Raw genomic sequence first — 22,908 nt, 5'->3', positions numbered from 1 at the left:
GCCGAAGGACTACTTGTAAAGATGGAGCTCTAGTAGGAAGCAAGAGCGGCATAAGCCGGTGCCTCCTCTGTAGTGCTGGCTCATGTCCCATGCGGAGTGGCTCCATTTACTTGAATGGGTCATGATTGGCAGGTGGTAGAATGCAACATAAGCAACAGGTGGCTTAGTTCCTGCTGCAGCATGTGTGCACCTTTGGCCGCTGCCTCAGCAGCTAAAGGGGGTAGGCACTGGGGCAGTAAAAGCACAACTCAACCACAGAGTTTTATGTGTGAACGAGCCCTAAGAGTGCCGCTAAAAGTGCCCCTGCTGAATGCAACTAAGGGCTTATTTACAGTGCAGCAAGCCCTGTTGCTCCTCTAAAAAGTGACCTGAGTGTGTTTGACAGGTAGTGAGGAGGAGATATGTTGTCTCCTCACCACTTGATTTAAAACCATGATTGCTGTGCAATGCACATGATGAGAGATTTAAATCAGGTGTGAGGGGGCAACACTGTGCCCAGTGATCTTTGACTTCTCCCATGTTGTTTCCGGTCTCTTTAAGGTTGCCTACCCCTGCTCTATAGAGTATACTGCAATTCAAAATTGGGCAACATTAAGGCTGCTTTCACACTGGGGCGGTATTCAGGCGTTACAGCGCTAAAAGTAGCGCCTGTGTAACGCCTGAAAAAACCCGGCCCCTTTAACTCCAGTGTGAAAGCCGGAGGGCTTTCACACTGGAGCGATGCGCTGGCAGGACGGTGAAAAAAGACATCTTTGCTACATCTTTGCAGCGGTGAAGGAGCGGTGTATTCACCGCTCCTAAACCGCTCCTACCCATTGAAATCAATGGGACACCGCGGCAATACCGCCGGCAAAGCGCCGCTGCAGCGGCGCTTTGCGGGCGGGTTTAACCCCTTTTCGGCCGCTGGCGGGGGTTAAAACCACCCCGTTGGCGCCCGCACACCGCCGCTAAAACGACGGTAAAGCGCCGCTAAAAATAGCGGCACTTTACCGCCGACGCCGCTCCCGCTGCAGTGTGAAAGCAGCCTTAAAGTTAAGGGTCAGTTCATACCATATAACCCATAAAAAAAATGTTTTTCCTATTTTATACTGTTTGTGTAGGACTCACCAGACTCACCAGGCTTACTGTACATATTTTGGCCAAAATCTAAAAACACAATATCTAATGATTTTGTTTTTTGTTCTTTTTCGTTTAAAATATATACCAACCCTCCTACCTAAACTGTTTCTAAACCCAAACTCCTAAGTCAAATTTGATGCAAATTTTACTTTAAAGTTATAAAAAGTCTTTCCTTGCCTTCAGTCTTGCACAGTAGTTCAGATCCTCTCTTGTACTGAAATGGTTTACTCTGATTTCACTGCACTCTGTGAGCTATTCACAATGTGCATTAGAAGATGTAGCAAGTCAGATTGGGCCTGCTTCATTTCCCGACTGAAGGGTGTCCACCATCATCTCGTGCTTTTCCTTGTAAACTTGACTGTCCAACCATAAGAGCTCAGCATCACATGTGGGTATTACCTAAGGCATTACCTTTCCAAATGTACTCCACTTTGGAATTCCTAGACATCCATTCATCAAGGTATTTGGGTATTTACATCAAGGGGTGAGGGATTTTAAAAAGAGTACAAAGGCAGGGTTCTGTGATGTTTTCAGAAAGCTACTGTATGTACAAAACCCTGCCAGCCTCTCCCAACAGTCATGATACGCACAGAAACACTTGCTTTTTCTAGCATGACAACTCTTACTTAGTGCAGCTGCAACATTGTCACCAGCCATTCTAAGACACAGTGTGCTTGCACATTCTGCTATAGTCATTGTAGTAAATATGTGATATTCAGCCACTGCTGGAGCATGCACATGTCTAGAGGAAGTGCATACAAAGAGCCTACGGAATCCAAAACATAGGGAACAAAATAATGCATTCCTGTTTTACTTACAGGGTCTACAAAAGTGTTACTTTATCAATGTTTAGTTCTACTTTAATCAATAGTTAATGTGATTGTAAAGGGAATTTGTTTATAAATAACAAACACGTCATACTTACCTGCTTTATGCAATGGTTTTGCATACAGCAGCCCCAATCCTCCTCTTCTGGGTTCCCCTTTAGCCAATGGCTCCCACTGCTGCCTCTGAGTCAGTGAGGAAAGTTGGCTCGAGGTCAGGCTGTAATATTGTTTACTCCTATGATTTTCAGCTCCATCCAGTGGCCATACCATAGTGTTCTTAAACAAATCATTCCATTTTACACATAAATCACAATTGTGAAATTGTCAGAAACATCCCACACAATGACATAAAACTAACATATTTTTGTTTTACAGTCACGGAAGAGGCATTTTTGATTGAATGTAATCTCTAAAATGAACTGAGCTGTGCTAAAATCAAGATAAACAGAACTTGGAAGAAGTGTCTGAAATAAACAGTTACATGGCCCAGAATATAAAATACTTAGAGTGTTCTGGATCTTATAATTGGTTATATTTGAAGAAAAGCTAAAGCATTCAGTCATCAAACATAACAGCTCATTTAAAAACCCTGTAAAGCTTTTGTTATGGGGTTGCATAGCGTTCAGGGCAAACACTGTAGGGATCATTGGCAAACTAAAGAACAAAAGAAGTTTCTTCAACCTTGGAGAAGTTATGCACACATTTTTTGTTTGGCTGTAACTGTTCAGACAAAATATAGGAACATGTTCAAAGTTGGTATTGATTATCGGTGGAGCAGGCAACTAGACACGAGAATGCAGTCTAATTAAAAAATTCCCCTCTATGGAACAAATGGGTGTGTGGGGTGGCTTATAGGTTGAGCCAAGCCAGAATCAGGTCATTATGGACAACTAATACTTCCAGCACTGTTCTTGAGGGTTAATTTGTTGCTGAATGTGAGCACTGTATTGTAACATATTGTGGTAGGCATTAGGTCACATCAGAGCAAGGTGAGTTTATAAAAAGTTATTTTATTTTGATAGATGTTAAACATATATTTGCTGTATTATGGCCAGATGGCAAGCACAGATACATAATATATTACTTCACATGGTGCCAGAAGCCAGACAACTTTGCAGCAAATGCAGCTGTAAGTGCAAGGTAAACCTTACTACCCTACAGGGGCGTAACTATAGGGGGTGCAGCAGTCGCGACTGCAACCGGGCCCTGTGATGCAGGGGGCCCATGTAGCCCCCTCTACATATGGCCGGCAGCAGCATAGGCAGCTAGGGGTACCAGTGCACCATGCACACGGGTGGCTGGAGGTGGAGGGTGACTAGCAGAGCTCCATGCTCGACTATAGCACTGGCTGCTCTTTAGTTGTGCATTTCCCGCATGACTTGTGTCCTCCGCCGGCTCCTCAGAGTACCCCTCTCCTGCTCCATGCAATCCGATGTTTGTTCTCCCGAGCCAGAGTCCCCCCCTCGAGTCCGGCCCACACTGCACTACATACTTCTCCTGGGTAAACAATCTTTAAGCACACAGATGCAGTTCAGCCCTATGAGAGCCCCCCGAAGGACACTGCAGGCTTGTCCGCCAGACCCCCTCCTCCCCCATCATACACAGATGATGAAAGGTCTTTCTGGGAGATATGCTGATCGCCTGTCCAGCACACTGGATGGAGCCCAGGCCAACATGGATGAGTGTGCGGCCTACAGCGTGGTCATGGTGAGTGAGAGGACCCCATCCCCACACACCATTACATACCCCCTCCATCTCCCCCTGGGGACAGGGACCCCTTCTCACCTGGGGGCAGTAACTTCATATGCCCTGGAGAAAAGGACCTCATCTCTTCTGGGGACGGGGACCCCATCCTACCTAGGGACAGTCCCCCAATGGGGCACCTAAAAATCTAACAAAAATGTAATAAAAAAAACTACTGATATCAGTGGTGGAACTACAGGGCTCACAAAGGTCATACCTGTGACCACGCCCTGGAGTTCCACCATCGGAGGGAAGGGCCCTGGCTGGGGTTCAGGGGGGCCCTTCATGGTTTCTTGCATCTGGGCCCTGAAGGTTCTAGTTAGGCCACTGCTACCCTAACAGAAAACTAAACCTAAAATCCATCAATCTTAATTGCATACCTACATTGGTCCAGCTTGAACCAAAATATCTTTGTCAACACTGTAGTAAGGCAAAAAAGGACAAAGCCTCAAAAGCAGCAACACAAGCTGATAAAGTAAATGGACACTCTGTTGATATCATATAGTATACAATTAGGAAACTTTATGTTGACAAAGGAAAATAGAATAAAAACATAATCAGAAAGGGTACAAGCTATTCATATAAATGGTTGTGTTAGCCCTTGTACACACGGTCGGAGATTCCAACGGAATGTTTCCTATCGGACCGTCTTGTCGGATATTCCGACTGTGTGTGATCTGCATCGGACTGTTTCCGTCTGAATATCCGGCGGACCAACTTTTCCAACTTGCCGGTAAAATTTAAATAACTCCCATGGATTTGGTTGTCGGAATCTCCGACCACGTGTACAAGGGCTTATGCCCCGTACACACGAGCGGACTTTTCAACATCCAAAGTCCGAAGGACCGAGTCCGTCAGACTATCCGATCGTGTGTGGGCTGCAACGGACTTTTGATTCGCCAAAGTCTGACGGACTTTAGAAATGAAGCATGCTTCAAATTTTCCCGAAGGAATTTCGCCGGACCCGGTCCCCTTCGAAAACTCCGCTCGTGTGTATGCTACTCCGACGGACTAAAACCGACGCTAGGGCAGCTATTGGCTACTGGCTATGAACTTCCTTATTCGAGTCGGGTCGTACGTCATCACGTTCAAATCCGTCGGAGTTTAGTGTGATCGTGTGTGGCCAAGTCCGTTCGGCCGAAAAGTCTGTCAGAACTCCGTCGGAACTCCGGCGGAACTCCGGCGGAACTCCTTTGGAAGTCTGTCGGACATAAGTCCTCTCGTGTGTACGGGGCTTTAGTGTTTCCACAGATGTAGTTGATCACCAGTAGTGTGATCCCCAGATGGTAGACACCCAACATGTTTTGAGAGCAATTTTTCTCTCAGGCCGCGTACACACGAGAGGATTTGTCCGTCCAACTTAGTCCGCTGAAACGTGTTTCAGCGGACAATCCACTCGTGTGTGGGCTTCAGCGGACTTTTTCAGCGGACAGTCTGGCGGACTAAGTCTTTCGGAATTTCCGTAATATTGTCCGTCCAAACTTGGTTTCAGCGGACAGTCCGCTCGTGAGTAGGCTAGTTCGACGGACTAAGTATGGCGCATGCTCAGAAAGGATTTACACGGCCGAAGGTTGCATTGCAGTGTATTGGACGTCGAATTTCTAGTCCCGTCGTACGTGCCGTACACATCATCGCGCAAGCTTTCAGCGGACTGTCTGTTCGTCGTGTGTGGTCAAGTCCGTTCATTCAAAAGTAGGACGGACTGTCTGTCGGATTGTCTGACGGACTTAGTTGGACGGATAGTCCGCCCGTGTGTACGCGGCCTTAGTCTTCTTTAGGGGTATCCAAAGTAATCCAAAGTATCTGTCCTAAATCTCAATTGCTGCAATAAAGAAAACTCTAAATGATAAACACAGTTTAAGCAGGTTCAGATGGGGACACAAGGAGAAGTGTGCCCTCATGCTCCTAGAAGAAGACAAAATGATTTGCCTAACTACATGAACTGGCATTAAGGCAGCACTCTCCGGAAATGGACAATATTTTTGTCTGTTTTGACGTTTAGTTTAATGCTTTCTTTGTGTAACGCTACCCCTGCAGAAGCCTCTAGAATATCTGGGTTCTTTGTTCATCACTTAGCAGAGCACCACTCCTGCTGACACCACCAAAGTACCTAGGCCAGGTAATTTCCTGGCTGCCACACAAAGGAAAATACATACACACTTGTAAAATAATTGATTGGATTGTATTATGATCAAAGAATAGTATGGCAGGCAAAAAAACAGTTAACTGAAGCTATCAATAGGTGAGGAACAATGCAACACAGTACAGTACCACTTTAAGACACGCCCACCCGCAGGGCCGGTGCTACCACTAGGCGGATTAGGCAGCCGCCTAGGGCGCACTGCCGCCTAGGGCGCCTGACCGCTGATTGTCCTACTCCAGCACTGTCCACAGAGCTTGCACTATACACCAGCGCTGAGCCTCTGACATGTGTGAAGCAGCGCACCTCACCCCCCCCGCCCCCCCCGTCTCCACACTGACACATCAGTGACATCATGTCATATGTGTCCACACTGTCCAGAACTGCTCCCTCATGCTCTCCGCTCTGACAAGTTTCCAGCGGTCATCCCACCTCCCAGCCTGCTCACCACTCTGCGCTCTGACTCAGAGCGGGGATAGTTCCGAGTGACAGTGATATGTGTCCAGCAGCACCGGCCCTCCCCACCCCACGCTCTCTGCTCTGACGTGTGTGTCCAACGACCACCCCCCCGCCCCCCCGAAGATGCTCTCCTGGACTGGCCGTGTCACACTGGAGTGGAGCGGAGAAAATCATGGGGAGGTCAGCATGGCGCCTGGCGGCAGCTCTTTAGGCTTGGGGACAGGTGGAGCCTGGAAGAGGCACAGACAGGAGGCAGGTACAGGCGTACAGAAGAATTTTAGATTGGCACGGCACGAGCGAGGAATAGGCAGCAAGCAAACAGGCTCACGTCCTCAGATACAAGTTTGCTGAGCCCAAGACTATCACCTGACCTGGTGTGTGGTGAGTAAACACTGTTGCTGTCTTGGATAATAATGAAATTGTATATATTGACAATGACATACAATTTGCAAATGTTGTGTGTATATGTATTTATATTCACTGATCTGCCAAAATGCCAAGTATGTGCCGAGCACCCCGCCCCCCCCCCCCCGTGAGGGGCTGCATTGATTGGCAGTGGTGAAGCGGCATTGATGGGCACAGCTGAGGCTGTATTTTATGGACACAGGTAAGACTATTTGATAAGCACAGGTGAAGCAGCATTAATGGGCACATGTGAGACTGCGTTTTGATGGGCACAGGTGAGGCTGCGTTTTGATGGGCACAGGTGGGGCTGTGTTTTGATGGGCACAGGTGGGGCTGAATTTGATGGGCACTGGTGAGACTGTATTTGATGGGCACAGGTGAAGTGGCAATAATGGGCACAGGTGAGGGAGGACTACGTTTTATGGGCGCTGGTGAGGTTGTATTTGATGGGCGCTGGTGACGCTACATTTGATGTGCACAGGTGAGGCTGCATTTGATGGGCGCTGGTGAAACTACCTGAATTTGATGGGCACAGGTGAGGCTTTATTTGATGGGCGCTAGTGAGGCTGCATTTGATGGGCACAGGTAAGGCTGCATTTGATGGTCGCTGGTGAAATGGCCTGAATTTGATGGGCACAAGTGAGGCTGCATTGATTGGCACTGGTGAAGCCACATTGATGGGCACCGGTGAGGCTGCATTTGATGGGCATCCCTTACAGTCACACACAGACACCGAAACACACAATACATCTCTTACACACACAAAAACCTCTGGTCTGCTCTGGTTCCCTCATTAAAAAGATGGGACATACATGGGCAGGGCAATGGGGGTGGAGCCGGGGGGGGGCGGCAAAATGAGGTTTCGCCTAGGGTGTCAAAATCCTTGCACCAGCCCTGCCCACCCGCCATACAGGACTGAAGATGTAAACAACAGTTTTCTGAGGGAGACTGAGGGATTTTCCCCAAGTGAGCAAAGAGGAGTAACAAAAACACAAGGCAAAATCACTTGTAGGCCCCCTCAAAAAAGACTAAGTTTAAGCTTCGGGAAGATGGTCAGAGCTACCACCCACAACTAAACTATGGCTCGCAGTGCAAAGTGAAGCCCTTTTGAAAATGTGAAGAAGTCAGAATAATATTTCCACTGTAAAACAATTAGCATTATAAGTTCTCCTTAATATGTAACACTGGTGGGAAAGGTCACTTTTGATATTCATTTGTAAGCAAGAGTTAGTTTGGTCGTTCATTTTTCTGGTAAAGGTCACTTTAAGAGAAAGGAGGGGGATTGTAGGATGTATGTCCCTTTAAATAGAGAAGTTGAACTTGAGCAGCTAATTCCTTCTTAGATGGCTTGAACTTGTGTTAAGATAGATACAGAGTTCTGCCCAGCAGGGAATAGCAGGGTTACCTCAGTCAGATAACCTGCAAGCAGTATTTGTAGAAGCGGATAGGAATGATAGTCAGCAGCAATGGATGAGCTCTGGCACATGCGCTTATTGCATAAAAATGGCAGACTGTAGCATTAGATGGATTATGGAACCTGTATCAGTTGCAGAGGTCTGTACTATACAGTGTCCTTAAACTTAAAATGGCTTGAACATCAAACACACTTGTAACGAGAGCAGTGTAAAGTGGGTTAGGTACCCACTCGCCTGGTCCTTATGCAAAGAAGTACTGGCTGGAGGTGGCCATTTGTTCTTTGAAGATGTAGCTATGATGATGATCTCCCGATCCAATAGCAAGTAGGTCTCCACCAGCCTCCTCAGGTTACCCAGCTTTCTACATTATTGTATTGGCACTTATGATTATCAGAATTGATGAATAGTGATGGACGAACTTCCGACGGGACGTTTCGCGAAAGCGAAATGCGAACGGACCCAAACGTTCGCGAAACCGAACGTTCGCCGCGGGCCCCATTGACTTCAATGGGAGGCGAACTTTGCAAACCTTCATGTCGAATTTGCGGCCACGTGGTAATTATTAGGGGGTAAAACGTAGTCCCACCATCTGGACAATGACATAATACATGTATGAGGTGAATTTGGGATCGATAACTACAAGCATTTTTATTTTATTTGGGAAATTGTTCTAACAATTCAGGACTATGGAGCTAATGAAGGCAATGGAGGAGAGGGAAGGTCAGGGACCAGGGTAGGCAAAGAAGAGGGTGCAGGAGATGATCACCAGCAGCGTGACATACCGGAATGACACATGCACCGTGATAGAGGCATCTGACAGCAGCACCGTAATACAGAGCACTGACAGCAGCACCGTGACATACAGCGCTGACAGCAGCACCGTGACATACAGCGCTGACAGCAGCACCGTGACATACAGCGCTGACAGCAGCACCGTGACATACAGCGCTGACAGCAGCACCGTGACATACAGCGCTGACAGCAGCACCGTGACATACAGCGCTGACAGCAGCACCGTGACATACAGCGCTGACAGCAGCACCGTGACATACAGCGCTGACAGCAGCACCGTGACATACAGCGCTGACAGCAGCACCGTGACATACAGCACTGACAGCAGCACCGTAAGCAGCCCCAGGAGGAAGTCAGCACAGCACAGGGATGGTGTGATCCCCTCATAATAAGAACCCCCAGGAGGAAGTCAGCACAGCACAGGGATAGTGTGATCCCTTCATAATAAGAACCCCCAGGAGGAAGTCAGCACAGCACAGGGATATCATAAGCAGCCCCAGTAGAAATATGACACCGCTCAACCTCTTCAAAGAGGAGGGTAGGGGCATATAGTACGGTGTGCTTTTTTGGGTCAAGGAAGTGAGCCAAATGAATTAAGAAGGTCTGTGTGCTTGATTAAAAAAATAGTTTATAGACATATACATGGTCTACTGGTCACATGTGTTGAATTCCTCCGAGATCCATGCCTCATTCATTTTTAGAAATGTGAGGTAGTTAACACTGTGGTGAGCTAGGCGAGTACGCTTATCGGTCACAATCCCCCCTGCTGCGCTGAACGTCCTTTCGGACAGGACACTGGATGAGGGGCAAGCCAACAGTTCGATTGCAAATTGGGCAAGCTCTGGCCAGAGGTCAAGCCTGCCCACCCAGTAGTCTAGGGGTTCATCACTCCTCAGAGCGTCCACATCGGCCGTTAACCCAATGTAGTCGGACACCTGACGGTCTAGGCGTTCCCTGATGCTGGATCCGGATGACACCTGTCGATGGGTCGGCTGAAAGAATGACCTCATATCCGAAGTCACCAACACATCTTCAAACCGGCCTCTTCTTGCAGGCGCTGTTGGATTGGTACCCGCAAATCCTTCTCTGGGAGTGGGAATTGCTCCTCTGCCAGCGCACGCAAAAGCAGAATGCAGCATTTCTCGAAGCAAGGCCTGGAAGTGCTGCATTCTGACAGCCCTCTGCGACGGCGGTAACATTTCCGCCATTTTGTGTTTGTACCGGGGGTCTAAGTACGTTGCCACCCAGTACTGGTCCTTGACCCTCATGCTTTTTATACGGGGGTCCCTATTAAAACACTGGAGCATGAAGGCCCCCATTTGCACTAAAGTGGAAGCGGTGTGGTGGCCTGGCTCCTGCTCATCATCCAGGATAATGTCGTCCTCTTCATTCTCCTCTCCCCATCCTCGCACAACAGGGATCCCAGAAAGGTTTAAAGCATGCTCTTCTTGCTCCTGCTCATCCGCCCCGGCACCATCCTCCTCTGACTCCTCATCAGACTCCTGTTGTTGACTTGTCTCAGATAGAGTAGCCCCCCCTGGGAATTCATCCAGCATTGCGACTTCCTCATCTTCCCGCTCCTGCTCCTCCACAGCCTGATCAATGACACGACGCAATGCACGCTCCAGAAAGAAGGCATAAGGTACCATGTCACTGATGGCGCCATGGCTGCGACTGACCAGTTTGGTGATCTCCTCAAATGGCCGCAGAAGTCTGCATGTGTCGCGCATGAGCAGCCACTGGCGCGGTGAAAAAAAACCCAGCTCCCCAGAACCGTTTCTTTCGCAGAGTTCATACAGGTAGACGTTAACTGCACGTTTCTGCTGGAGCAGCCTATCAAGCATATAGAAGGTTGAGTTCCATCGCGTCGGGCAATCGCAAATAAGACGTCTGACCGGCAGATGGTGTCGCCGCTGAATGTCAGCAAGGCGAGCCATGGCCGTGTAAGATCTTCTGAAATGGGCCGAGATTTTCCTTGCCTGCCGCAAGATGTCCTGGACCCCAGGGTATTTGACAAGGAATCGCTGCACGACCAAGTTTAAGACGTGTGCCATGCACGGCACGTGCGTGATTTTGCCCTGTTTCAATGCGCTAAGCAGATTGGCACCGTTGTCACACACCACTTTACCAACTGTCAAATTGAGCGGTGTTAGCCACTCATCTGCCTGTGAACGCAAAGCTGAAAGGAGTGCCGGGCCAGTGTGGCTCTTTGCTTCCAGGCACAACAGACGCAGCACGGCATGGCAACGTCTCACCTGGCATGTGGAATAGGTTCTGGGGAGCTTGGGCGGTGCAGTGGAAGAGACGCTAGCAGCGGAAAAGGAGGAGGCAGCTGAGGAGGAGAGGGAGGAGGATGGAGTAGGAGGAGGAGAAGAAGAGTCAGGCCTGCATGCAATCCGTGGCGGTAAAACCAAATCTACACGGGTGCCACGGGTTACATGCTTGACGGCCGTCAGAAGGTTCACCCAGTGGGCAGTAAAACTGATATACCTTCCCTGCCCGTGTTTGCTAGACCACGTGTCTGTGGTCAGATGTATCTTGGCACCGACACTGTGTGCCAGAGATACATTCACTTGCCGCTGAACATGGCCATATAGCTCTGGGATGCCCTTCTCTGAGAAATACTTCCTTCCTGGGACCTTCCATTGTGGTGTTCCAATGGCCACAAATTTGCGAAAGGCCTCCGAGTCCACCAGTTTATATGGCAGTAGTTGGCGGGCTATGAGTTCTGACAAGCCAGCCGCCAACCGTTGGGCAAGAGGGTTATCCGGCGTCATCATTTTTTTACGCTCAAACATTAGGCCCACGGAAGCCTGCCTTTTTGCAGAAAAATGTGAGCTTGGCGTGATGGAAGGTGGAGTGGAGGACAATTGTGAGGAGAGAGGAGAAGGAGAAGTAGAAGACGAGGCTGGACGGTGAGAGCCTGCAGTGTGGCTTTGTGTGTTCCGTTGCTCCCACTGGGCTCGGTGATGGCTGCTCATGTGCCTTCTTAAGGCGGTCGTCCCTAGGTGAGTATTGGGCTTACCGCGACTAACGCGTTGACTGCAAAGATTGCAGATGGCAACGCTATTGTCAGCAGCGGACACGTTAAAAAAAGCCCACACTGCGGAGCCATGTGCCGGTGTCCTGGGAGCGCCAGATGTGACCGTACATGGTCGATGACTCGCTCCTGATACATTTGCAGTCTGCTTTGTCCCTGCTGTGCAATGTAAGTCATTGCTGCTTCTCCTCCCTATCTGCTGGTCCATATCTCCCTCTGAACTCCCCTCCTCTTCCTCTCTTGTGGGCACCCACGTGACATCACTAGACACGTCATCATCAACGTCACCTTCCCCACCGCTATAAGTAGAGATCTCGGAGTAGGCAGCAACACCGGGGACCAACCTCCTCCTTGGGCTGATCTGGGTACTGGCGTCAGACTGCTGAGTAGCGCTTGTTGCTACCTCCTCTTCCTGATCCAATACCAAGAGTGGCTGCGCATCAGAAATGTCCTCTTGATATGGATCGGAAAATAATTCCAGTGACTCAAGCGGAAGGTATGTGGTGGTGGTGGTGGTGGTCGTGTTGTTGGTGGTAGTGTCTTTGGGGGTGCACATAGCAGAGAGTGAAGAAGAGGGTGCAGATCGAGAGGATGAGGAGGGTGCAGAAGAGTAAGGCTGAGCGAGCCACTCAACCAAGTCTGGTGCATCCTTTAAAGTAATTGAACGCACCTTCTGCAACTTCCCACTTTGGCTCAAGCCTGTTGCTCCTGCCCTACCCCTACCACCCCTGCGGAAGGGCCTGCCTCTTCCTCTGCCTGTCATTTTTTAAATGACCCTGTGACAAAACTCTTAGTCCCTATACCGATGAAGGACTGCTGCAGTATAGGGCAGCGGTCAGCAGTGGTGCACGTCAACCCTATCTATTGTGGACCGATAGCGGTCCTTACAGAACAGCAGACTGTACCGCACTCAAGCCTATGTACCGTAGCACCCTATACCAAGTTACCAGTCCTTATAAGAACTTTTGTGGACCAAGCAGGTTGTGTATTAGTGTTTAGCAGACTGTACGTCAGTCCCTATACCGCTGAAGGACTGCTGCAGTATAGGGCAGCGGTCAGCAGTGGTGCACGTCAACCCTATCTATTGTGGACCGATAGCGGTCCTTACAGAACAGCAGACTGTACCGCACTCAAGCCTATGTACCGTAGCACCCTATACCAAGTTACCAGTCCTTATAAGAACTTTTGTGGAACAAGCAGGTTGTGTGTTAGTGATTAGCAGACTGTACGTCAGTCCCTATACCGCTGAAGGACTGCTGCAGTATAGGTGAGCGGTCAGCAGTGGTGCACGTCAACCCTATCTATTGTGGACCTATAGCGGTCCTTACAGAACAGCAGACTGTACCGCACTCAAGCCTATGTACCGTAGCACCCTATACCAAGTTACCAGTCCTTATAAGAACTTTTGTGGACCAAGCAGGTTGTGTATTAGTGTTTAGCAGACTGTACGTCAGTCCCTATACCGCTGAAGGACTGCTGCAGTATAGGGCAGCGGTCAGCAGTGGTGCACGTCAACCCTATCTATTGTGGACCGATAGCGGTCCTTACAGAACAGCAGACTGTACCGCACTCAAGCCTATGTACCGTAGCACCCTATACCAAGTTACCAGTCCTTATAAGAACTTTTGTGGACCAAGCAGGTTGTGTATTAGTGTTTAGCAGACTGTACGTCAGTCCCTATACCGCTGAAGGACTGCTGCAGTATAGGGCAGCGGTCAGCAGTGGTGCACGTCAACCCTATCTATTGTGGACCGATAGCGGTCCTTACAGAACAGCAGACTGTACCGCACTCAAGCCTATGTACCGTAGCACCCTATACCAAGTTACCAGTCCTTATAAGAACTTTTGTGGACCAAGCAGGTTGTGTATTAGTGTTTAGCAGACTGTACGTCAGTCCCTATACCGCTGAAGGACTGCTGCAGTATAGGGCAGCGGTCAGCAGTGGTGCACGTCAACCCTATCTATTGTGGACCGATAGCGGTCCTTACAGAACAGCAGACTGTACCGCACTCAAGCCTATGTACCGTAGCACCCTATACCAAGTTACCAGTCCTTATAAGAACTTTTGTGGAACAAGCAGGTTGTGTGTTAGTGATTAGCAGACTGTACGTCAGTCCCTATACCGCTGAAGGACTGCTGCAGTATAGGTGAGCGGTCAGCAGTGGTGCACGTCAACCCTATCTATTGTGGACCGATAGCGGTCCTTACAGAACAGCAGACTGTACCGCACTCAAGCCTATGTACCGTAGCACCCTATACCAAGTTACCAGTCCTTATAAGAACTTTTGTGGACCAAGCAGGTTGTGTATTAGTGTTTAGCAGACTGTACGTCAGTCCCTATACCGCTGAAGGACTGCTGCAGTATAGGGCAGCGGTCAGCAGTGGTGCACGTCAACCCTATCTATTGTGGACCGATAGCGGTCCTTACAGAACAGCAGACTGTACCGCACTCAAGCCTATGTACCGTAGCACCCTATACCAAGTTACCAGTCCTTATAAGAACTTTTGTGGAACAAGCAGGTTGTGTGTTAGTGATTAGCAGACTGTACGTCAGTCCCTATACCGCTGAAGGACTGCTGCAGTATAGGTGAGCGGTCAGCAGTGGTGCACGTCAACCCTATCTATTGTGGACCTATAGCGGTCCTTACAGAACAGCAGACTGTACCGCACTCAAGCCTATGTACCGTAGCACCCTATACCAAGTTACCAGTCCTTATAAGAACTTTTGTGGACCAAGCAGGTTGTGTATTAGTGTTTAGCAGACTGTACGTCAGTCCCTATACCGCTGAAGGACTGCTGCAGTATAGGGCAGCGGTCAGCAGTGGTGCACGTCAACCCTATCTATTGTGGACCGATAGCGGTCCTTACAGAACAGCAGACTGTACCGCACTCAAGCCTATGTACCGTAGCACCCTATACCAAGTTACCAGTCCTTATAAGAACTTTTGTGGAACAAGCAGGTTGTGTGTTAGTGATTAGCAGACTGTACGTCAGTCCCTATACCGCTGAAGGACTGCTGCAGTATAGGGCAGCGGTCAGCAGTGGTGCACGTCAACCCTATCTATTGTGGACCGATAGCGGTCCTTACAGAACAGCAGACTGTACCGCACTCAAGCCTATGTACCGTAGCACCCTATACCAAGTTACCAGTCCTTATAAGAACTTTTGTGGAACAAGTGAGTTGTGAATGTTTAGCAGACTGCAGCAGAAGGGCAGCAGTCAAGTATAATATCCTTTCTATATTTGGAAGAAAGAATATTATACATGTACAAGCCTATTACTGTACCACTGATACCAGTCCTGAAAAGAACCTTTGTGGAACTAATAATAACAGCAAGTCTTTAAAATTACCCTCACTGCCTGACAACACTGCTTCCTTCCTGTCCCTATACAAATTGGCAAAAAAAGAGAACGATTAGTGGTTACTGGAACAGCTCTTTTGTGGACCTTGATAGTAACAGCTAATGATGATGATGATGATGATGATGATGAAAGACTAATCTGGCTGTCCCTGTAGCATACACCGTCCTTTCCCTTTCTCTAAACTAACAAAAGACACTCAGGCTGCTGCAAGAATCAGCAGCACAGCAAACCTATCAACACCTAACACCTATACCAGTCCTGAAAAGAACTTTTGTGTACCAAATAGCTAGTGGTTTATCTCTCCCTACTCCACACAGGAACCTGTCCCTATCGTAACAGAAGAAAGAATGTAAAATGGCCACCGGATCGGGTGTATTTATAGGTTAGGGGGAATGTCCAAGTGTCCATGTGCTGTCATGTCTCAATTGGCTGTCCTGTATCACATGATAAACGTGTCACCAAAGGTTAAAGTTCTTGTATACATTAAACACGTAAGTCCGCCGCGGCGAACGACGGAAAAAGGCGTTCGAACGTGCGGACCGCGAATGTCGGAAATTCGCCGCGAAACGACCGCCGGGCGAAACGTTCGTCCATCACTATTGATGAACACTACCATCTTGTGGTCAAATAAAGATATGGATTACAGTAACAGTGCACAGGGCATCCCACTTGTTTTACAATCTGACAGCACCTTTGACTTCTGCCAATATCACATGCTGTAGCATTTAAGAGCCGGTGCCTCATAGCTTGCACCGGACTCCACCATCCATTACCTGTAATTTCACCCAGTTACATATTATTCCCCTTTTCTTCTGTACATTCACTACTATGGTCCTTGTCATTCCACTACCTGGCTGGCTACTATCATGAATAAACACTTGTACCTTAGTTTACTGCAGCAGTGTAACCACTCCTAAGAATACTGGTACCATGTCCCTTATGTATGAATGTCTCTCCCCATTAAGCAACCTTGTTCAGGAATATGTTTTGCACCACTTCATGACCCTAAATTTCTTCAAACCAGACAGAACTCTTGTTTGCTTAAAGAATGTCCTTCACACAATTCACATCAGAACATCCTCTCAAGTTTATTCACATGTTTCTAAGTATATAGAGATGTCTGTGCCACCTCTGATGCTCCTGCCCCAAACACTAGCATCATAAGCATTAAGTCCAAGAATTAAGAATTTATGATTGTCAAAGTCTGTGTCTTGGAACCTGGACTGGGTACCTACTGTAGGCAACTCGCATGATAGAAAGTTCTTATACCCTGCACCTCACTTTTCATACACACACGGCCTGACAGATCCCCTTCCCCAATGTCGATCTTCAGTATTTACAGTATCTCACAAAAGTAAATACACCCTCACATTTTTGTAAATATTTTATTATAGCTTTTCATGTGACAACACTAAAGAAATTCCAATGCAATATTCCCAATGCACACGTTCCTGCAAAAAAGGCTGTATTTTCAATTGGGTGCTGAAGCGACCATCAACTGCAACCGTGAACAAATCTCCAAAAATGGGTCCACTAAAGAAATTACACTTTTCTACAATGTAAAGTAGTGAGTGTACAGCTTGTATAACAGTGTAAATTTGCTGTCCCCTCAAAATAACTCAACACTCAGCCACTAATGTATAAACCACTTGCAACAAAAGTGAGAACACCCCTAAGTGAAAATGTCCAAATTGAGCACAATTAGCCATTTTCCCTCCCCCGGTGTCATGTGGCTTGTTAGTGTTACAAGGTCTCAGATGTGAATGAGGAGCAGGTGTGTTAAATATTTTATTATCGCTCTCACTCTTTCATACTGGTCACTGGAATTTCAACATGGCACATCATGGCAAAGAACTCTCTGAGGATCTGAAAAAAAGAATAGTTGCTCTACATAAAGATGGGCTAGGCTATAAAAATATTGCCAAGGCCCTCTGAAACTGAGCTGCAGCATGGTGGTCAAGACCATACAGTAGTTTAACAGGACAGGTTCCACTCAGAACAGGCCTTGCCATGGTCGACCAAAGATGTTGAGTGCACGTAATCAGCGTCAGAGGTTGTCTTTGGGAAATAGACATATGAGTGCTGCCAGCATTGCTGCAGAGGTTAAAGGGGGGGGGGTCAGCCTGTCAGTGCTCAGACCATATGCCGCACACTGCATCAAATTGGTCTGCATGGCTTTCATTCCAGAAGGAAGCCTCTTCTAAATATGATGCACAAGAAAGCCCGCAAACAGTTTGCTGAAGACAAGCAGACTAAGGACATGGATTACTGGAACCATGTCCTGTAGTCCGATGAGACCAAGATAAACTTATTTGGTTCAGATGGTGTCAAGCATGTGTGGCAGCAACCAGGTGAGGGGTACAAAGACAAGTGTGTCTTGCCTACAGTCAAGTATGGTGGTGGGAGTGTTATGGTCTGAGGCTGCATGAGTGCTGCTGGCACTGGGGGGCACTACAGTTCATTGAGGGAACCATGAATGCCAACATGTACTGTGACATACTGATGTAGAGCACGATCCCATCTCTTCGGAGACTGGAGTGCTACCATTTTGGCAACCTGCACTGAAAGTGATGAAGGGAGTAGTTGGGTCCTTTGTGTCTGCACTGCGGCACAGTGGTGAAGTGGTTAGCACTCTCACCTAGAAGTAAAAAGGGCCACTGGTTTGAATCCCAACCATGACACTACCTGCCTGGAGATTGCATGTTCTCCCTGTGCCTGCGTGGGTTTCCTCCGGGTACTCCAGTTTCCTCCCACACTCCAAAGACATGCAGGTAGGTTAATTGGCTGCTGTCCAGAAGAAGAAAAGCGTCACATGGCAGGAGCCTATCATTGATGCGGAGCGGCCCAAGAACTAAGCAGGGAAGAAGATGCCGGACAAGAACACCGGAGCAAGGAGCAGAGGAAGAAGAAGATGGAGGGATGAAGGAAGGAACGTGGAAGAAGACCCGAAGATGAAAAGAAGAAGACTTTAAATAAAGGAATTGTCAAAAATGGTCTCTTGTCAATTTGACACTTTTTTGTGAAATGGTATGGATACTTTTGTACTCCCTTACCATTTCACACAGGGGGGCCAGGATCTGGGGGTCCCCTTGTTAAAGGGGGCTTCCATATTCCAATAAGCCCCCCACCTGCAGACCTCCACAACCACCAGGCAAGTGTTGTGGGGATGAGGCCCTTGTCCCCATCAACATGGGGAAAAGGTGACTTGGGGGGCTACCCCCAAAGCACCCTCCCAAAGTTGAGGGCATGTGGCCTGGTACGTTTTAGGAGGGGGCGCTCTCTCCTCCCTCTTCTTTTCCTGTGGCCTGCCAGGTTGCATGCTCGGGATAAGGGCCTGGTATGGATTTTTGAGGGGGACCCCGCACCATTTTTTAAAATTTTGGCACTGGGTTCCCCTTAAAATCCAAACCAGACCTGAAGGGCCTGGTACGGATTTTGAGGGGGACCCCAACGCCATTTTTTTTACGTTTTGGCGTGGGGTTCCCCTTAAAATCCATACCAGGCCCTGTATGGAATTTCGGGGGACCCCCACGCATTTTTGTTTCCTAATTTTGTTTTTTTTTCCTAATTTTGTTTTTTTTCTTAATACTGTTTTTAATAATGAACTTTTATGTGTACTGTCGGCTCATCCCTAATGCTAACATGACCTGTGTGCAAATATCCTTAAAAAAAAAAAAAGTGAACCAACGTAAAAAAAATCAAGTTGAGAGGTGCGCCCCGTTCAACCTATGCAAATGCATTTACGTTGCTTGACATTTACTAAGATTTTGCCGGCGCAGTGAACCAAAGCATTTGAACGTGTGCAAATGCCGCTTGCGCATGCGCAGTGCATAAATTGACCTCACGCAGTGTACTTGCAGGCGCCGCAGGCTTGTTCAGAAAAAATTACTTTATCATTCTATTTCGGGCATATTTGTTACTTGGGCAGTTATTACTATACTTCCTCACATCACCCACATCACCCCCATAATATTGGTACTTCCAGCTTCTTTAAATTTTGAGTTGAAGAATGTGTGCGCCATGTCTATAGTGGCGCACCGATCGCTGCCTCCTGTGTGCCGAGAATATTATAGTAAATGGGGAATTGCGCTGTGTTACAGGCGCAAATGTTTTGTAAATACGAAAGCGGCCATTGCGCATCGGCGTGCGCTGCAACTCATGGTGCAAACCGTTTGTAAATCAGCCCCATTATCTTCTTGAACATCATCTTAGGCTATAAAAGCATTAAGTCTGTTGTCTTCTCTTTTCTCTCCTCACTCTGGTCTTCAATGCTACTGCACACTTATCTTAGCAAAGCCCATTCAAATTTGGTTTTGTTGCCAATAGACTTTTAGTTACAGTTAATTCTTGTACAGAGACTTTCTTCTTATGCAATTCACTTTACAAGCTTTACATGCTGGACTCTTGAGAAGTAAGCTGCTCTATCAGTCTATTCTTTATTCACTTTCATGTTTTCTATATGCTTCTTTAAATCATCAATAACCTTCTGATTTCTCTCTTCTACAAACACCCAATGTTACACAGGAATGTGAAGGGGATGGGAGGAGGTGAGGAGGTGAGGAGGTAAGGAGGTAAGGAGAATGCAAAAACAAGCAGCTTCTTATCTCCCAAATAATTTCTCGAATTTATTTTACAACTCAGCCATGCTTAGTATTATCTTTCTGCTTCTCAAACATTTCTTAAACATTTAGATAACACTTGCACTGTCTGGTCTAATTCTCTTTTGCTAGACCCATCAGTGATATAGATAAGAAAAATTTTGACAGGCACATAACTAGTTAAAGTTCCATCACGGTGCATACTTTCAAAAATCCAATATTGTACACATTTAATCCCCTTATCCAACTCTGTCAATTAACCATAAAAACTAACATATACAGAAACCTAAGATCATAACTTCTTCTGGTATTGATCTGGTATTGGTCTGGTCACCAGTCTATAATGGTTTTGGTGTGGTTTTTGGTTAACCACTGTCCAAATCTGTCTGTCATGTCTGTCAAAGGACTACTTGTGGCAATTTTTTTTCACCTCTCCCAGCATAGAGAGAGAGAGATCCTTGGGAGAACCGTGCTCCCAATCTAACGCAGGTTTCTGTTACATCAGAGGGGGGTGGGGTCAGCTGCATGTTACTGGGGAAGCTTGGGTTTCCCCTTGCGTCAGAGGGGGGCGGGATCAGGTGACAGGTGGCCCCGTCCTCCTCAGCTAAGACCTGTCAGGCTGCCGGGATTCCCGCAGTGTCTCCGGTGGAGACTCGATGGTCCATTGAAGCGCATCCTGAGAGATCACCCATCGCTGGACCATCAGGAGAGATCACATATCACTGGACCCCGGAGAAGAGATCACCCATCACTGGATAGCAAGAGTGGATTCCACTTCTTTTTTTTTTTTTTTTTTATAAAGTTTTCCCAACAGTGTATGTGTGTTTTTTAACAATTTTTTACACTTTCTTTGTGAAATGGTAGGGGTACTTTTGTACCCCCTTTCCATTTCAAATGGGGGGCGGGATCTGTGGCAACCCTTTTTAAAGGGGGCTTCCAGATTCTGATAAGCCCCCCACCCGCCGACCCCAACAACCACCAGCCATGGTTGTGGGGATGAGGCCCTTGTCCCCATCAACATGAGGACATGGTGCTTTGAGAGGTCACAGACCCCCAAACCATCCTCCCAATGTTGAGGACATGTGGCCTGGTACGATTCAGGAGGGGGGGGGCGCTCTCTCGTCCCCCCCTCTTTTCCTGAGGCCTGCCAGGTTTATCAATGACTTTCAATGACTGTTCTCTGTATTACGGGGAGCCGACAATTCATTATAGTTGCGAGTGCTTTTAAATGACTTTTTTCCCACAGAAATTACACTTTGTGCAGGGACTGTTCTAAGCATGGGAAGCATGCACCCCTTTACAGGCATACTATAGACACCCCCCAGGTACGAAAGTTAAAGGAATATTACACTTCTATTGTTTCACTTTAAGCATTATTAAAATCACTGCTCCCGAAAAAACTTCAATTTTTAAAAAAAATTTTGCATTGATACATGTCCTCTGGGGCAGGATCCAGGTCCCCAAACACTTTTTATGACAATAACTTGCATATAAGCCTTTAAAATTAGCACTTTAGATTTCTCTCATAGACTTTTACAGGGTGTTCCACTTTTCGAATTTGCCGCGAACACCCCAAATTGTTTTCGCTGCGAACAGGCAAACAGGCCTCAAGCTCAAAGCTCATCCCTACTGCAGTGGAGAAATTCAACACAAACAAAGACCCAGATCAAGTGAGCCAAGCAAAGGAAGGAAGTATCTCTGACTCACAAACATCAAGTTAAACAATTTATACATATGAATATGCATAAGATATGGGTATGTGTTAAGTATATTCTAGGTGTGATCTAGGTGTGACCATATAATAAGTCCAATCAACATTCTTATCTTTTTAATAAGAACGGAACAATTAAAGTGTTGGTAAACTATTACAATCCACTTTTTACTACAGGTAAGCATATAATAAGGCTTACCTGTAGCTACCCAGGATATCTCCTAAACCTGTACAGTTAAGGAGATATCACCTATATCAGCATGTGCCGATGTCATTGGCAAATGCACACTGAAGCAATGGCTTAACTGTGCTATTTCTTCAGCTGATGTGGGGTTACCTGCAGCTCCTGCGTGCATGTGTGGAAGTAAAGCCAGCAGTGTACGGGGACCGCAGAGGGGGCTTCAATCGAAGGTGAGTATTTTATAATGAGCATGTTTTTTTTGAGGGTTTACAACTACTTTAGGTGGTAACATCATGTGACCGATAGAAACTGAAACAAAACACAGGCGCCACCATGATAGTTCTGGATGAGACTAGTTAGATAAGACAGTCCAGTCTCGAAGCAGAAAGGGAGTAGACTGTTGCTTCTTATCTGGTGGTGAAAGCCATCATAGACTGAAAACTTTGTGTCTAAAAAGAGACAAGCAAGTTCATTACAAATTCTTAAAGTGATAGTCTCTATATAAATATATATATGACTCTATAAATAAAGCATATATTAAAGCATATATTGCTGCCATCCTCGGTGACCATAGCCACAGGCATCTAGGCTTTGCCGATTGGTAAATATGGGGTCTTTTCTTTTTCTGTAAGGCCCCTCTTACCGTTTGTCCATCATTTATTTATGTGTTACATTACCTTTTTTGTCATTCATTTCCAGATATAGCCTACATGTATCCGCCCCTGAAGAGCGTGTCACATCTCGCGAAATGCATTGGATGTTTTAGAGGTTATGTATACTCATATATTTCTAATTTAAATGTGATCTTTAACCATGTACAAATTGTATTGGCTTTGTCCTTGCTTATGCTATGCTTTATCTGTGATTACTTCTGCAATAATTTTTTTTATTGTATTTATATTTGTCAATTTCATCAGTTCATTGTGCACACCTCATATAAAGTCCCAAAAGGCAATACCTTTGTTTTTATATATAAAGTATCTCGCAAAAGTGAGTACACCCCTCACATTTTTGTAAATATTTTATTATATTTTTTCATGTGACAACACTGAAGAAATGGCACTTTGCTACAATGTAAAGTAGGTTTACTATAAAGTATTTACAAAAATGTGAGG

Source organism: Lithobates pipiens, unplaced genomic scaffold, assembly GCF_037356315.1.
Source record: "Lithobates pipiens isolate NorthernLeopardFrog02 unplaced genomic scaffold, aLitPip1_a1.2 Scaffold_18, whole genome shotgun sequence".
Lineage (NCBI taxonomy): Eukaryota > Metazoa > Chordata > Amphibia > Anura > Ranidae > Lithobates > Lithobates pipiens.
Note: the sequence above shows the minus strand (reverse complement) of the source record.